We start from the raw sequence: 14593 nt of genomic DNA, 5'->3' as shown, positions 1-14593 counted from the left end.
ACTGTGTCTTCTTCACCTCCTGCAGCTTCTGTGCACTATTTGCAAAATTCCTTGATGCGCAGCCTGGCCCAGGTCCCCAGCACTCTATCCTGCTATGCTCAACTTGAGTTGATCTCCAGCAGCGTGGGACCTTCCTTTGTAGTGCTGCACCAACTGCATTTTGCACCTCCTTTGTCCCCGTGTCCTTGGACTCCCGTGGGTGCTATGTTGTGCTCTGAGGGCTCTCTGAAGTGCTGAGAGCCCCCTCTTCCTCCTCACACAGAGTTGAGGCCACAAGGTCCCCCTTGGGTCCAGATAGCGCCTACTTGATGCAAAATGTGACTTTGCCGAACCAAGACTTGTTGGAGGAATCCAGAGCCAAAACCCGCCTGCATCCAACTTCACGACGTGGGACATCCAGTGCATCACACAGGAACCCGCTGACATCTTCCTTGGGTGCATTTCTGCAGTCTTCGTCCAACCGGGGACTCTTCTTTTGCACCCTCTCCTGGGTTGGTGGGGGCTCCTGTCCTTCCTGGAACTTCTTTCCACTTCTGGACATGGTCTCCTTCCTTTGCAGGTCTTCAGGCCCAGGAATCCACCATTTGTTGTTTGCAGACTTGTATGGTTCTTGCAATAACTCTAATGACGATTTGTAGTGTGTCCTAAGGAAACTTGCAGAACTTTATTCCTGCTTTTTTGGGCTCTGGGGTGGGGTAATTTACTTACCTTTACTGTATTCTCACTTTCCCAGCGATTCTGCACACACTACACTTGTCTAAGGGGGAATGCGTGATTTGCATTCCACTTTCTTAGTATATGGTTTATGTTGCCCCTAGACCTATTTTCTCCCATGGCATTCTATAGCATTTCCTATTGTTTGCACTATCCTATGTCTAATTACTTACCTTATTTTGGTGTCTAGTGTATATATTGTGTATAATACTTACCTCCAGAAGGAGTATTGTCTCTAAGATATTTTTGGTACTGTGTCACCCAAATAAACTACCTTTATTTTTGGTAATACTGAGTATTGTCTTTACTTGTGTATAAGTACTGTGTGACTATAATTAGTATTGCAGGAGCTTTGCATGTCTCCTAGTTCAGTCTAAGCTGCTCTGCTGTAGCTACCTCTATCAGCCTAAGCTGTTAGAACACCACTACTGGACCTGGTGTAAGGTGTAAGTACCCAAACCAGGCCAGCCTCCTACACAGAGTAGTAAAGAATGGCTACATAGGTGTAAAGCATGCTCAAAACTCACATGATTGGGGGCACTAGGGATGGTCACTCTTTACAGAGGCCCTGCACCTCCACCCACAATCCATCATATTTCCTCTTACAAGTGACTCATCACCACCAGTGAAATGCCGGATCAGCTTGCCCCAACACAGGGATCTAAAATAAGTTGCTTGTTAGCTCGGCACAGCCCTTACACCCCATAGATTTGTTGCAGAGGCCTGCGCGACAACTTATACCTGAAGCACCATTGAGGCGTAGTTGTGTGCTGCCAGCATCAGAAATTAGCACATTCAGTCCAACTTGCCACTAGGCTCTGTGCCAGCGAGGAGAGGGGATTGATTGGCACTCCAGAGCAGGCTTTGAAAAATGTACTCGCCCACTTGCTATGGCGAGTCCGATTTATTCAGGACAAGCTATTTTTAGGGCCTACTCGCCCTTTCTGGTGAGTTGACAAATAAAAGATGTTCTGGTCACACAAAAAATAAATGAACAACAAAGATGTCTTTAAATATTGTTTTTACCTTGTCACATTTACTCCGTATTCAGACAGAGGTCAAAAGTCAGTCTGTCTTTCTACCTTCACTGTTCCTTCCCGGACTGTGAAGTTAGCAGATTTTGTAAAGTGACCTCTGCAACAATTGGGTTGTGCAAAGCTTGTACAATGAAAGGCTTTAAGATTTCAGGCTTTTTTTGAAACAACATTGAAATAGATAATAAGAGAACTGTACAAACATTTCAAAATAGATTTAAGTAGTTATGATGGCACATTTTGTAATAAAAAAATAGTTTATTGTACAGCAGAAATGGTGAACTTGCATATTTAGAGGTGCTCTTGTATGTGATAATGAAGAAAATGGCGGCTCCATCAAAAAAATATTTGCCTGGGCTCACACATTTTTAGACCAGTTTACGGGTCAAGTACGTTATAGTTAAGTTGAGTAGTTTATTCAGTTACTACACCTGAAGGTCTAGTAACATTTTTATGATTTTTCGAGGCCTGCAGAGTTAACCATCAGCGGCTTGTGGCAAGAGACTTGTACTGGGAACATGGCAAATTGCTGTACGCCACCTGGCCAGTGTGCGGCATGGGATCCGCCTAGCTGGGTTAGGGTGAGACATCTGTGGAAATAGGCCATGCCACTCTTCATGCCTGGAACTCAGAGCCAGAGGCGACAGTGCATTATCAGGTGCTTGAGGGGCCAGGCTGGGTGCAATACTGCCAGCTACCCAAGGCAAAAGTCCTGTGCAGAGCCTAAAGAACTGCTGTGCCTGCACATGATGTGAAGGACTGGTACCTTGAATACTGTAAGTCTATCAGTTGGAGGTGGATCAAAGTGGTTCGGTACCACCTGAGAAGTGTTCTTCACTCTGTCTGAGCCTTGTAGTTATGACCTGGCAGGAAAGATGAAATAGTGCTGCATTTGCATGGAGGTGGCTGCTGAGGAAAAGGGCAAGTAACATTGCCACTCACAACACGGCTGCATTGCACTTCGTTATGGCTTAATGTTTAGTTAAGTCCTGGAACAAAGGGGACATCACGGGCAAGACAGACCAAAAGCATACAAAAGGCCTGATTTAGAAGTTGGCGGTAATGGTCCAGCCACCAACTTTTCGACTGAAAACCCGTCCACTGCCTTGATGGTGGCCCCATTGACAAAAGCCAGCATTCGAACTGCCGTCTCCTCCAAGAAACACCGCCCGCGTTGATGGTGGGAGAGGTAAAAGTGGATGCAGGCAGGACCGCTGCCTCCCTTCCCATCAAGCAGATTTGGATGTGCCTTACCACCAAGAAAAAATTGGCGATTTGACCTCCACTTCTAATTCGGTGGGGGGATGGGTGACTCACCTTTTTCCCCATTCCATCTCAGTCTTCGATACAACAAGACCTGCAGTCACTGCTGCCACTGACCCACGGAAAAAAACATGTACCCCCCTCCCTCCAACTTGAAGGTTGGGACGCCCCATTGCCAGGGTACGTTGGGTGGGCACTGCATGAGAAGTCGGGACCACTGCAGGCATATACATGTCACAATAATTTTTTTATCACTGACATGCATATGTTGTTGAGAAAATTGTGTCACACATGGCTGGGGACAAAGGGGCACAACACGCATATTGCACTATTGCACACATACACTACTATCATTGTGATGTCCTCATTTATTGAAAAATTAATGCTTGCACCTCAAAAACTATACACTTGCCGTGGACAGCGATGTCAGGGCACCTGTATGGGTAGGTTTGTGCTATTTGTTGAATATGTGAGTCAGTACATTAAGTGTGTGTGTGTTTGTGTGTGTGTATTGGCTGGTTGAGATGGAGGGAGCTGGAGTGTGTAATGTTGTTGTGTCTGTATGTGTGTACCTTGCATGTAAGACCGACCGATGTGTGTATGTTGTATTGCCGTGTGACACATTCAGATGAGTGTTGTTATGTGGCGGACGTTGTTGTGACGTGTGTAGTGCTTGTGTGTGAGTGTGTCTGTGTAGCTGAGTGTATAGTTGTTGTTGGCTGTTGCGGTTGTGTCATGTGTGGGTGCACTCGGTGCAGTGTCAATGGTGTGTGTATATTGTATCATGGATGTATGTCAATGTGTAATTTGGGCATGTTCAGGTTGTGCTGAGTTGGAATTGTAATGGATGGTGTATGTGGTTGGTTGTGTAGTGCAGGAGGACACATATGGCTAAGTGACAGTGTGTGCATCACTTACCTTTATTCCATAGCCCCTGCCATTGTACGAAGTCCATTGGGTCCCGCTGCCGTCTCACTTCGTCAGTAATCCGTCGCCAGTCCTCCACTTGTAGGGCTTTAACATCTAAATACGGTGGGTGCAACACCGTCGACTTGACAGTCTTCTCTGCTCTGCCGCCAACACAGCTTGGTGGTAACCCCACCAAGATTTAAATCTGGCCCAAAGTTCATGTTTGAGTACAGAAAAGCAACCAGAGGGCTGGCAGGAGAAGATGAGAGGACACCTCTGGAAAGTAATACAACAGGCTCAAACCCTAATGCGACTGATGTCGAATCCATTTTGCTAGTAATGCAACAATGCCTGCAGGCCATAGACAAGAAAATAGTCTCTTTGGTATCTTAGGTGGCCCGTATGCAAGATTGCCAGGATAAATTTGTGAAATGGACTGATAGTGCAGAAAAGGCACATATCTGATGTAGAAGATGATTTAGGAGGCGCAGACAAAAGCTGTACATTACCTTTAGAAAATGCTAAATATCACACAAGCCAAGAATGAGAATTTCTAAAGTTGTTTCTGTCACAATAACTTGCACATAGTAGGGATTTCTGACTCAACATTGAATGGTAAGATGTAACTCTTGAAAAATGCTTTTTCTGGGATGACAAAATTATTACATATGTTAATTGTGGAAAAGTGCATCAAGCTCCGTGTGAGAGTTCTACCCCTACAGGCTGCGCCCAAACCCATCACAGCCAGAGTTCTTAATTATAGTGATCAAGACACTGTGCTGAGATGTGAGAAGTGTGATTTGAATTGCAAGGGGTTCAAAGTAGCCTTTTCCCCTAGATTTACATTTGCAGTTCAAGAAGCAAGAAGGACCTTCCTACCAGCAAAGAAGCTATTAAAGCTGAGAATTGAATATGCAATGTTATATCCCACTAAGCTGCGAATCAAGCATAAAATTAAACATGTTGTTTTCACAGATCCCGAGGCGGGCACTCATATTTGAAAAAGAATGTACAATGTCTGCCCAACGAAGCCCGACTGAAACAGGAAAGAAAAGTATCCATGATATGGATAACAGGGACTGACATTAGGCTCATTTTCAACTAATAGTATTAGCCACCATGAATTTGAGAGACATTAGCGAAAACTGCACTGTGATGAGACTTGAGATGTTTAAATGCTGTTTAGGTGAGGCTGAATTGACATGATGAGGACCGCAATGCACAACTGTATGCATTGCAGTTATGTAAAAATGAGGGCTGTCCATCAGGCATTAGGAGGCGGCAGCGTAACTGTAATGATGTGCTGTTTCCTATGGTGGGATGGGTGAAGCTCCACAATTAATTTCAAGTGCGGAGGGTGGTGAAATGAGTTCTTATTTTGGTTAGTTTCTGGAGCCAGAGGAATTAGACCAGAGAGTTTGTTGATACATTTTAAAGTTTAGCATGGGTGATATCATTGTTTATTGGGATTTAGAGTGGGAGGGGAGTGGCTTATAATGGGTTATTGAATAAGGCTGATGATTTTCAGAGGCTGGTTCTTTGGAGACACCTGTGTAAAGCATGGTAAAGTATGGAATGATCACAGAAGACATTGTGGCGACAGGGTACTATCGCACTAATGGGTGTCACTGCTCCCTCGATTTACCTATTCTATTCCAAATGATGCATAACATTATTAGCACCATGAAATTGATGGCACAGAGTATTACATGGCTCAATAGCCCAAGAAAACACAGGCAGATTCTTGCATATTTGAATTATTTTTTACAAGGCATCCATCTTACAGACAGACCAGAATCCCAGTTTGCTGTGGAATGTTACAAACCCCCACTCCACACCCCCACACCAGGGTGGCAATTTTAATGCAGCATGCTATCCATTTAAGACACTTGGCTACAATTGCTGACTGAGGGCAGATATTTTATAGTCCCAGCTAAACTAACAGCTGACATTGGTAAATTCAGAGAGTTCCAATACCGATATTCCTTCCTTCTATGACACACTAATGCAACAATGCAATACTTTAGACAATCATACTGTATTATGAGGAAGGGACTTCAATACTGTTCTTGATGTGAGTAAAGACAGACAGATTCTCACCATCATCCTGTTCACTCACTGTTGCAGGTCAGGCAAAACATTAATATAGAGTTATTAACTGGTGGAAATATGGTGTCACAAACAGATGACTTCAGAGAATATTTGTTCTAGTCCTCAGTACACAACTCAGATTGTATATTGGTTTCTGGCCAGCAACAAGCAGAGATGCCAGTAGTAGATGTGCAAGGGTCATCATACTCCCTAGGACATTATCTGATATTTCCTTGGGGGTGATTCGGATATCTGTTGATCCCACAATTAGGGTTTATCAACACTGGGTGCTAATTGAAATGCTTTGAAAGCTGTAAGAGAAGAAATTCAACAAGGAGGTGCGGAGTACATCTCCTTGAATGAGGGAACAGTGACTCTTTGCGCTGGGAGGAATGTAAGGGCTGTATTAGAGACCTTTGCATTTTCTGAAAAAAATCTGGCACAGTGAGATCAATATGAGATCTTACACATAAACTTGAACAAGAACTGAAAGGATTCGCACAGGATTACTCTTGGACACCAGATACCAATGCTGTAGCACTGGTTCATGGTGTGTTGCTAAAATTTAGAGAACAGGCTGACCAAGAGGTCAGATTCTTGGACAAAATTGCTCATTCACACAGTATGGGGAGGATGAGCACCCGAGCCACACACTTGCTCGATTATTGAATCCCAGATGGGCATTAAGGGACATTCTGAGTATGGAGAAGGGAATAGAAGCACAACCACCTCAGTCATTCTGGCCAAATTCTCCCAATTCTATACAGTTATTTAGAATAACATAAGCCACATGGATCAGGTGCCCTAATATCTGCTGAAGACCACTTTGGCATGGCTGGCAAACCAAGAGAGGGAGCCCCTTAATTAGCCTTTGACAGCTGATGAAATTAAAGAGGCTATTACCTCACTAACTGGTGGGATGGTGCCCCACTTAGATGGCCTGACTACTGAATTTTACTAAAGTATGTTGAGATAGTAGCTGCTTGGCTACTGGCAGTTTACAGAAAGTCAACTGCGAGGTGATCATAATTTCCCACTTTGAGAGAGGCCATTACTGCTTCACTCCTGAAGCCAGGGAAACTGGCTGATGACTGCTCATAATGCAGTTCACTATCTCTATTAAATCTTCATACTAATATAACAGTGATGATAACAGAGAAACAGTTTCAGTCATAAATGAGAGGCTGAGTTCTACCCAAGCAGTTGGATTTTATTTCAAATAGGTCAACATCTGACAACTTACATGTCTTTTTCACCATGGTGCAACTGGTTGACCCCGAGCTTGCTATTGCAGCAGTGCTTTAAGATGCTAAGAGAGCTTTAGGTTCATTGTCCTGGCCATATACGTTCAAGGTACTTTGCAGAATTGGACATTGGGAAGGCCTCGCGGGTTGGTTTGCACTGCTATATGGAGAACATCCTGCTGATTAATGGCTGTCTTGTCCTCCTCTTTTTGCACTGAGTGGCAACTGGCAGGGAGGCTCACTATCACTGCTGCTATTTATTAGTTCACAGCTGAACCAGTATACTAAACAGAAGTGTTCTTATAGAGGTAACTGGATAACTGGGAAAAGTTATTTAATTTTCTTTTATCCATATGATGTTATGTTGTATGTAAAAGAATCATCAATCTCTCGCCACTAGTGAGGGAGATTATACCATTTCACTGTTCTTCTGAACTAAAAATCAACTTGAGTAAATCCCACATGATCCGCCTCGCTCCTAACACAAGTAACCAACAACAGACTTTACACTGGTGTGGTAGGACTACCCGGTTTGATACTTGGGTATTATGGTGATCTGGCATTAGTTATTTCGGCGAATTAGGATTCAGTAGTACATAAAATACAAAAGCAGGCAATAAGGTGGGTAAAATCCCTCTCTCAGTGGCAGGACGAGTAGCGGTGTTAAAGATGTTTTTTCTACCTTGCTTCCTATACGTATATATTATCATGCCACTGCCCCAAATAAGAGTCTTTTTTAGGTCACAGCCTACTAGACAGTGCAGCTGGTTGGTTTGCTGCAGATATCTTGGGGACCTTCAGAAAAATACCTAGGAATGCAGTCTGTTTGTTGATTACCATTGGCTTTGTAACTCCGATTTTCTGGCTTTATTTGCTTTAGTCTCTCCAGGTTCAGTTTGTCCCTTCGGTTTCCTAAACTATGTTTACTGTATTCTTCCACAAACTTGCTTCCTGTAAACAGGCCTTTAAATCTTGTTCTTATGCTGTCGCATTTGCTGTGCATTCAAAGACCAAGGTCAAATGTCATACGCTGTCTTCCGAGGTTGCTTGTTTACTTGTTTTTTACTAGCACGCAACATTTAAAGGAACTGTGTAAGTATTTCAGAATTAGGAACAAAAATGAAGCACATTTGTTGTTATTACTGAAGTGTGTTAGAAACAACTGCTTTAATACGATCAAAACAAATCATTACATTAGGTGATGCAATTTCCACACATTTTCGCTTGTACACTGTATAGTTTTTTAGTAAAACTGCATGTCTGTGCAAATGTAATGCTCATTTCAATTGAAAATGAAAATGTGTTGTCTGTAAAGGCAGTGTAGTACCATACCATGCATACTCCTCTGTACGCTAGTCCACTCTACTCTGCACCACTCCACACCACTGCACACCACTCTGCACTCTACTTTACACAACTTCACGTTATGCCTCTCACCTCCACCCTGTATCACTCTATTCTATGCCAATGCACTCTGCGCCACTATACTCTACACCACTGTACTCTTCGTCACTGCACTCTACATCACTCCAGTCTAGGCACTCTGCACAACTCCACTCCACACCAATACACCCTATGCTGTAACACTTAACTCTGTGCCCTCCTCTCTATGCCAATCCAATGTGCGACACTCTAATCTAATCTGAATCACTGCACTCTATTCCCTTACACACTACACCACTCTACACGACTGCACTCAGCCCTTCACCACTTCACTCTATGCAACTTCACTCCACTCTGAAACAATCTACTCTATGCCGCTCTGTTCCACTCCACTCTATGCCACTGCGCTCTACACCATTCTGCGCCACTTCACTCTATGATATTGCACTCTATGTTAACTAATGCACCCTATGCCTTTGCACCCTACACAACTGCACCTTGGCACGGCTCTCTATGCCGCTGCACTCTGCATCACTGTACTCTATGCCAGTCTGCACCACTGCACTAACACTCTACTCTGCATCACTGTACTATTCACTACTTCTCTCTACGCCACTTCATTCCACTCTGAAACCATCTATTCTATGCCACTCTGTTCTACTCCACGCCACTCTCTGCTATTGCACTGTACATTAACCACTGCACCCTACGCTATTCCACTCTACACTCTGCTCTGCACCATTGCACTCTCTGCCGTAGCACCACTCCACTACCCACCAGTCAACTACATAGCTCTGCACGGTACATCGCCAAATTCAATGCCACTGTATGCCACTATACTCTGAAACACTCTACATCAGTGCACATTACACCAGCCCACCAGCCCACTATACTCTATGCCACTCTAGTGTTTGTCATTCTACATGACTCCACACTTGGCCACTCCAATACACAACACTCTACTCCACTCTTTGCCATTCCACTATATGATACTACACATCACACTCCTCTACGCCACTAACTTTTAGCCATGCCTGTGGCTAAAGCACATTTCCAAAGCCAATAGCTGTTGCATAGGCAAGACCTACTAGCTTTTCCATAGCTTGTTGATATGTTGCTGTCATTTGTTTGAGCTTCCTTATATCCGTGGTGGGTTGTCTGTCCCTAACATGGAGCATTCTTATTTGGTTGCTCATGCCAATTTAGTGTTCCATTGGATCCATCCAGAGTACTGACTCCCTTCATATGAGATAAGCAGTTAATATGGCAGGCAGCACTGCGCCAACTACTAGCATGGCTTGCAGTATTTCTCACCTGTGCCTCCGGCCTGACACTGTGGCTTGTACTGTGTATGCCTGGTACAGTTTGGCTGCTGCAGCAGAACTGAATAAGCTTCCCTCTTGCTTTCCAATTATTAACAACCCATTGAAATCAGTTACATATGAACCAAAGGCTCAATAATAAACTAACTTGAGACGGTGGACACTGGTTGACCTAGCCGTGGATGGACAGTTCATCAGAGCTATTTAAGCAAGGGGACAGGTTCTCACTTCTAGGCATTGTATACCTAAGGCGTTAGCACACACTGAAGCTACACCTCCAATGTTAGCTCTCACACAAGTGCAGCTTTCCATAAATCTGCGTGGACTGATTACTAAACTCTATAATGCGACTGCTGAGGTCAAGATGGCACTAAAAACTGGTGCAGGTAGGTATTCAGAGAGGAATCTGGGGATGGAAATCACTGACAGGGTATGGCAGATTCAAAAACATTTAATTCAATAGTAGACAGCAATTGGTTCAGTTGCCCCAGGTGTCAACACACCAGTACAGACTGTTTTCACTTAATGTGGGCTTGCTCATAGGTAGAAGACTACTTGGAGCAGGCACTTAGGACACTATCCAAAATGGTAGCACAACAATTGGCCTCATCGTCGCTCCTATCATCATTAGGATGTGCGAAAGACCTCCCCCAGAGCATCCGTAAGTTAGTACCTCTGGATTGTCTGTTGCCAAAGAGAAGGGTAACCATAAGGTGGGGTAAGGGTTCAATGCCAACTGGGAAACACTGGACTGTGTTCTAATAATCGAAAATATAACTCTGAATGTGTGTGCATCATTTCTCATGTTTACTTCATGTCCTAGCGCTATATGGCTCCTTTATTAGGATATCTGTTAGAAGAGGGGACTGTTGCTAATGATCTTGGTCACGTGTGATGAGATGCTGCTAGTTTGAAACTGAGGTGGAATGAATAAACTAACACAGAAACATCTGTTTTTCTCTTTCTTTGCCACGTTTTTCAAAGTTTATATCAAAATGTTACAATATTTGTGATGCTACTGCCGGCCAAGACACTGATGATGAGCACTATTGGGTAACAGGGCACTGATAAAACTTGATAATTTATATTGACAATTGACCTTTATTTTGTTATTGTTTTTTTTCCTTTAATGTTTGTAATCATTGTAAAATCAAAAATAACTTTCAAAAAAGGACTGAATGTACAGGCAGAGTGTTTCACTGAGCATCACAAAGGACCGATTCAGTAATGCACTACTAGGTGATCGGTGGTTTCAATATAAAAATGTGTAAACATCGGCAACATTTAATTTTTAGCTACTTACAATGACCACAGAATAATTCCCAATTATATGCAAACAAAGCTGACGCATGGGAGCAAGACTGATATTGTTTGCTTTCAAAATATAATGCACATATGAACATTTCAATTTGAAAATATATTACTCGACTACTGCTCAACTTTAAATACCATTTTTCTGAAGCATCACTTAGCAAAACGTATTTGATGAACACCGATATTTTAAAAAACATATAACAGTGGTGAATGATTATGAACCTATTATGGGCATAATGAAAGTAACTGAGGGGGCCACATGCCTAAAGAAAGTCACAAAAGAGCCCCGATTAGTATATTCCCTTGTATTGGGGCAGGTTTATAACTTTCAGGAATCCCCAAGAGTTTTCAGGAGTGGGCCTGGAAACTGAAAACCTAGCAAGCTACAGTCACTTCCTTTGCCCCATGAGCAAATATAACCCTTATTATTAGCTCATGAAAAAATCTGTTCAACTATTGCAAATTCACTTTCCCCATATCACCTTTTTACACCCACGCTGAAAAAACGTTTTACTTCAAGTCTTGTTGGAAGTAAACTCAACTTTTTTCATTGTGGGAAGAGAGTGAAGAGGAGTTCGTAAATGCCCTTAAATATGTAAGTATATGTGTGGGAGTAGACTCCCACAGCAGTCCAGTCCTGGAACTACCACTTCAAGCCTGCTTCCAGCTCCTGTGTGCCTCGGAGAAGCCTAGGCAAGACCTTAAAAAGGCTACTGAACTCAAGCGCCATGAAAGAACCCATATGGAGAATATTACCATTTCTAAGTTTATACATGAGGCCACAGCAAGTTGTCAAGCCACCTCCATTTTCATTCTTTGGGGCACTGTCGCTGTGCCTGCGACGAAGATGCCGTAGGCTTCTTGCCTCGCACCTTCTTGCTATGGAAGACCTCGCCACTGATGACAGCGGGCTAGCCACCAACTTTCTTCGCCGATTATAATTTGGGAGGGAGACATTTAGCATAAAATCACCGGTGATCAACCGAATTTCCCAATGTATCCCGCTCTCACCTTGGCTTGCAGCGGCGCCTCCAGGGCGGGGCAGCAGGTGTTCTCTGTCTGCGGGACCCCGGTCCGGTCGAGGTGAGAAGTATGCCCGCAGTTCCCAGGGACTTACTGCGCCGCGCTGCTTGGATCTAGGGCGTTGAGACTCAGGACCCCGCGGCTCCCTGCGTGTATGTCCTCGAATGGCCTACATTCCTCGCCCGAGACGTCAGCGTGTGTGCAGCCTTCTAGCGTTAAGGGAGGGAGAGTGGCGCTGTGGGCCCCTACGAACGGACCGCGAAGCGATCAGGCAAAGAAGTACGATAATTCAGATTTCTTGCCGCCAGTGGTTTAAATGTACATGGGAAAAATAAGGGAAGTGTTTGTTCGCTAGAAACAAATGTAGGAGTAATGCCTTCTAATACGCATCCAGATAAACCCGTTTGTAATCTTGAAGAAAGAAGGAGAAACAAAGTATTTCACTTTATGATTGAAGATAGAAGCACACTAGTAAAAATTACGCAAACTCGTGGGAGTACTGACTTATTATACACAGATTTTATGTACCATAGAACGATAACGCAAGCATTTCTAACATTGCTGCTAATTTTGCACATGTTGGTCGTTTATAACAACATACTAGTCCTTCGTCTAAATAATTACTAAGCACGGTATCTCTTATATCCCCGTGACACATGCACTGGGTAGCATGTGGAGATTTCCACTTACACGTGTGTATATATGGCTGTGTCTTCTAGAACCTGTGTCTTCCAATATTCAGAGCTATCTCACCAGAAGTAGGAGTCTGGTTCGTCCATAGGTAGGTTACTCTTAGCTCTGGGTAGCATTGATTCAGACAGGATGGGCAGGCATAGGAGTCTAAGATGGGACTTTGTCTACATTCCCAGTGAATCACACCGCCTGTATCTGTGGTGAGGTCGGCATTAGAATGTTGTTAGTAGTCTAGAAGGGGGCAATGGAACCTACTCAGGAAAGAGAGTAGGAAACTGCCAGGGTCGTCAGGTGTGTTTTCCGTCACTGCTGTGATATACGCAAGGCTTCATTCCTGGGGCTGAATGAATAATTTGCCAACAATTGTCAAGTCTGTTAAGGACACAGAGGCGAAGATTATGCTTCTCTCTCTGTACTACTCTTTTTTTTACAGCAGGAAATAAAACAGTTCAAACATATAACATTCGCATAAAACATATTGACTACATATCACATTTTGCTCTTGGTCAAATCACCAATCCTGTATGAGCCAACCCCTCAAATACCCAAGGCACCCACATAACTTCCTCTTTCTTTGCTGAGTCTCAGTCCATAAAACTGTTTAAACACAACTGTGAGTACTGAATATCAGTCAGCGAAACTGACAACATTCCACAGGGCAACAAAGGCCTTGCTGAAGTGAACGCGAACCAGGACAATCATATGCATATGAGAGTAATCCTGGGACTGTCCTCTTCTTCTGGTTTTTGATCAGCACCTAAACAAAGATAGATATAACCAAGCATGAAGACACCAACTAATATCAGTCATGGGTGGGCAAATTCAGTATTAACATAATAACAATAAACCTGAAACAACTAAGCGTGATGATACTTAATATAAACAATTACAGTTATATCATCTATTGTTAATACTATACATTACAGAAACATGGGCGGGGTAATCCTAGCCTACGTGTCCTTAATAGAACTGAAAATTCTTGGGGCATAGGCTAGCAAATATTTCATTCTACGTCATAACCGGAGGCTCAGAATATGGTAGTTTAAAGCTGACTAATTACCACAGATTCCACATCCACCACCAGTTTATAATAGAATCGTTTAAAAGTTGAATCTGATGACCAATCAGCTGTTCTCATTATAGCCTGAAGAGAAGTACTTAGAGTTAAAGATTTGGAAGCCACTGCACTCCTCAGTGTGCTCCAAACACTTGACTATCAGTACCAGCTTTCTTCATAACATCTCTAAAACACCTAGCTATTATGGGTGAGGAAACAGGTTTGAAAGATTTTTGCAGCGCATTCAATAACTGTCCACTCAGATCTTTTCTAATTGATTGAGTACTGAATTCGTAGGCTTTCAAACATTTAACTACATATAATTGTTCATTAAACACAAAAAAAGGATAATAAATATTCTTGGTAAACTTTTTAGTACGTCTGGTAATGGAAAAAGAACCTCCCTCTGGATTAAATACTCTACCTGTAAGGTCGAGTGCTTTTAAATTCTTTGTTCTTATGCAGGAGTCCAGACAAAGCAACATAGGCAATAATGGGCCAGATGTAGGAAACTGTTTGCGACTCGCAAACGGCAAAAAATGCTGT

General features: G+C 43.2%; 1 pseudogene; it reads right to left on the bottom strand.

Annotated features, from left to right (window-relative positions):
- The window catches only part of LOC138261821 (integrin beta-1-like), a 319596-nt pseudogene extending 307165 nt beyond the window's left edge, over positions 1-12431 (bottom strand).
- Positions 12432-14593: the final 2162 nt, after the last annotated feature.

This window comes from Pleurodeles waltl, chromosome 10 (genome assembly GCF_031143425.1).
Source record: "Pleurodeles waltl isolate 20211129_DDA chromosome 10, aPleWal1.hap1.20221129, whole genome shotgun sequence".
Taxonomy (NCBI): Eukaryota; Metazoa; Chordata; class Amphibia; order Caudata; family Salamandridae; genus Pleurodeles; species Pleurodeles waltl.
The sequence above is the reverse complement of the archived record's forward strand: the minus strand, read 5'-3'. Positions and strand labels throughout refer to the sequence as shown.